Source organism: Myodes glareolus, chromosome 14, assembly GCF_982192425.1.
Source record: "Myodes glareolus chromosome 14, mMyoGla1.1, whole genome shotgun sequence".
Lineage (NCBI taxonomy): Eukaryota > Metazoa > Chordata > Mammalia > Rodentia > Cricetidae > Myodes > Myodes glareolus.
In genome coordinates this window covers 32,811,053-32,815,276 of record NC_142039.1, presented here as the reverse complement: position 1 = coordinate 32,815,276, position 4,224 = coordinate 32,811,053, and the positions used below count along the sequence as shown (strand labels likewise).

Here is a 4,224-nt window from a genome sequence, read left to right as displayed (position 1 = left end):
ACATGTGTGTTCACCTGGCGGTGAAACCAGATGCCAGCGCCATCTTGTAATGGAGTATGTGGTTGCGGTCCTCCACAGGGCACCAACAAAAAACATGCATATACCCACATGTAGATATATTGGCATAACATAGTTAAAAAATAAAACAAATCTTTAAAGAAACATGACTCATGCTCATAACTGTTACAGAAATATATTTCTAAGGGAACAATTCACTCCTATAACCCAGATGATATAGTATCTAAAGGCTTACCTACAGAATTTTGCTTCATCATGAATCAGTAGATGTAGCAGAAGGCAGCCATGTTGGTAAAAGGCTTTTTATACATTGTTTTCATTCATAAGGTTTCTCTCCAATATTTCACTCCTGTCTCTGATGGCGACAGTGACATGTGAAGGCTTTGCCATGTTAATTAATGTGGTGGTTTGGATGAGAAACGTCCTCCATGCTTCCAGGCATTTGCACACTGGTGTCCAGTGGTGGTGGTGTTTGGGAAGGTTTAGGAAATGCCACGCTGATAGAGGAAATCATCACTGGGACGGGTGTTTGAGGGTTTAAAGCTTCACTCCACATCTAGTTCCCACGCTGTGATTCAAGCTTTCAGGTTGGTGATGTAAGCTCTCAGGTTCAATGTCATGAGGAACTCTTTTCCCTCAGAAACCATAAGCCAACATTGCTTTAGACATTTTGTTTTCTCACAGCAACGGAGAAGGACCTTCGTAGAATTTCTCTGCAGTATGACTTGATTCATGAATCTGATGATTATAGCGATCTCCATGGTGACTTACAAAGGCTTAACCACATTGCTTACATTCAGTGTTTCTCTGCGGAATTACATCTTTGGTACCTTCCATGTCCTCGAGAATGTTGATGATATTCTTTGATATTCTGGTCTTCCCATTTGCAGCCAATAGCAGTGAGGCTCCTGTAGGTTTCTATCATCACATCTTTGTAGAGACTCTTCTGGGAAGAATCATGCAAAGCCCACTCTTCCTTAGTGAAGTTCACATGCATATCCTCATAGGTCACTGCATCCATGCCGCAGCTTCCAAGCTCCTCCAGGACCTCACACAGCTCCCTGCAGCAGTGCTCACAGCACCAAACACCAACCTGCTCCTGCTTGCTCAGCTATGGAGCCTACAGCATCCCCATTTAGTTTTCAAGAGTGTTTAAAAAAAAAAACTTTTCATGAAAGCCCTATAGAAATTACACTTTCCCCTCTTCTTATAAAAGTAATTAAAATTAAAACAGATTTGTGTAATGGTGGTTTACATGAAAAAACAGCTCTTAAATTCTTAGTCATGTTATTTAGAGATAAAACTTTTTATCTTGGATTTATTTTTCCTAAATCTTCGTCTTTTCATCTTTTTGTCAAATTCAGTAGCTCTTCTCTCTTCTAATCTCACCAGTGGGGTTACTTCCTGTGTCTAGTGAGGTTACTTCCTGTGTCTAGTAAGGTTACTTCCTGTGTCTAGCGGGGTAGCCTTTTTATTTGTTCTTCCTAATCTGTCATAGCTGGGTGCCCAGAGAAACAGACTGGTAGAGAAATTCTGTCTAAAAAGCTGCCAAAGGGGTTTCAGGTAACTTCAAAAAAGATAATCAATTGTTTTACAGGTTTTGCAAATTCTCTGCATGTGGTGTTTGTCCAAAGCCTACTGCTCTTATTTAGCACAACCTACATAGCAAGACTCTGTCTCAAAAATCTAAGGACTGGTTGCCATGGTAGCACATGCCTTTAATCTCCACACTTTCAAGGCACGAGGAGACAGATCCCTTTGAACTACAGGCCACCTAGGGATACATAATGAGACCCTGTCTTAAAACAAAAATCCCAGGGCTGGGTATAGTTCACAAGCAGAATACTCACCTAGCATGTGCAAAGATCTGAACTTAATCCTAGAATACCAAAAGAAAAAAAAGAGTACTAAACTTGTACATTTCAAATGTGCAGACTTATTGACCATGAATTACAATTTAATGCAGAAAAACACTAAAACCTTTTTTGGCTATAGGAAAAAGAATACTTCACCTATGGTGAGATTCCTCCTATGTTAAGTGAAAAATAGAAACAAACATTTGTAACTCCAATCACAAATGTCTGATTTTAGTCCTATCAAGCAATTAAAACCAACAGCAAAAAAACATGTGTAGAAGCTCATTCAACTCAAATCATTGAGAACCCTTTCACCTGCCAGGCTACCCTGGACCAAAAAAGCTGAGAAACGTATTTTTAAAAATGATACTTCTACTCTTTATATAGTGTGAGACTATAAACAGGTGACCAGCTCTGAGGGATGGCAGCCAAAATTCTAAGTGCAAAGTAGCCTCACAACCTCAAGTTCATCCTACAGAAAAATCAGCAAATACACAAATATTTTGCCTGCATAGATGTTTGAGCACCACAAGCAGTGCCTACAGAGGCCAGAAGAGGGCAGAAGACCCCCCCCCCCCGAACGAGAGTTATGTCAGTCACAAAGTAGGTGCTCTGAACTGAACCTGGGTCCCGTGGAAGAGCAGCAAGTACTCTTAACTGCTCATCCATCTCTCCAGCCCCCAGCAGTCAATTTGTTCCATGGGACATCTGGCAATATTTAGCGTTGTGTTTGTTGGTGAGAGACTGCAGGCAGTGAGCAGGCAATTCCAGGGCCACTACAGGACACAAAAGGCTGCTGCAACAACACAATCGTCTAGCCCACAAATGGCATGGAGATGGAGAAATTCTATTTCTATTCTGGGTAAGCATTCCACCAATCTTCTACCATAATCAGTGCTGAGAATCCCTACTTCAGAGACACATGTAAGAAGAGCAATTAAAAACAAGGTAAGTACTACCTGTACATGCTCATTACACTAAAAACAATTTTCAAGAACATATTGCTGGGTGTGATGGTGCAAGCCTTTAATCTCAACCCTCAGGAGGCAATCAGATGGATCTCTTGTGAGTGGTGATCTAGCTAGTGAATTCCATATTAGCCAAGGCTATACAGTGAGACTTTGTCTCAAAATGAAACAAACAAAAACATAGGCTTTACTGCATATTTCATCCTCAGAGAGCACAAGTATAACTGTTCCTGTGGAGACTGGAAAGTCCTGTGCTGTGGCTACCATATGCCTAAGCACTGCATACAGCAGTCATACTTGGCTCTTGCAGAGAGCACATAGACTGGGACTGCTATGACATGAAAGAAGCTACTCAGTGAGGAGCAACCAATTCACCCCCCACCCCCGACAGCAGGTACAGACTCCCACCTGCCCTCCAAACACCTGGGCTGACATTAGTGACAGATGTTGTCTTATTGTGCGAACTTATGCAGTCACCTAATAAGCACAAAATTCAGCAGTGGACAGTGGGAGTCACTCCTCTCCAGAGGAGCTTTTCCATATCACAAGTACCAAGAGATCAGTAAGTTTGATATACATGCAATTTTCAGGAGGACACTACACAGTGAAATCATATAGATTCTGCTTGTATATACTCTTCAAAAAGTGACTTCGGCATCTAAAATAATCAAAATATTCATACTTGTTTTGTGTTTGAAAAAGGGTCTTATATAGCCCAGGCTAGCCTTAAACTATGTAGTCTAGAATAACTCTGAATTCCTGACCCTAGTGCCTGTACCTGCTAAGTACTGAGACTCCTAGTATGTGCTACCACAAATAGTTTAGTTCATTATCATAGCAAGACTTGATGCTGCCTACATCTTAATCTACAGGCAACGGGATGTGAACTGACTAGGTGCAGCTTGAGCATAGGAGACCTGAAAGCCTACCCTCACAGTGGCACACTTCCTCCAACTAGGCAACACCTACTTCAAGCCCACCTTCTAAATTAAAGTGCCATTCACTGTGATCTTATGGGAGCCTATTACAATTCAAAATGCCACAGCTAGGGATTGAATACATGGCCTTGTTTGTATTAGGCAGGCACTCTATCAATCAAGCTACATCCCCGCCTCATAAAACATTATCTTGAGGTAAACAAGAAATATACAGGTAAAGATGCTGCCAGTTAAAAAATAAATAGGTCTAGAGACCAAGGCAGATACACATGGCAGTGCCCACAAAGAAAGGTTGTGAGAAGGTGATCAACAGGAACTCTGAGAAAAAGCAACATCTTAAGAGCAATTTGAAGAAAAGGTGTTCACCTTAATTCAAAGAAAATAGACAAGAACAGAAAGATCACTCACAGACTCTAACAGCTTCAAAGTAGTAGGTACCAAGGT

General features: G+C 41.2%; 1 pseudogene; it reads right to left on the bottom strand.

Moving 5' to 3' along the window:
- Nucleotides 1-221: 221 nt before the first annotated feature.
- Nucleotides 222-1,043, bottom strand: LOC148119783 (zinc finger protein 431 pseudogene; annotated as a pseudogene).
- Between the last annotated feature and the right edge of the window lie 3,181 nt (nt 1,044-4,224).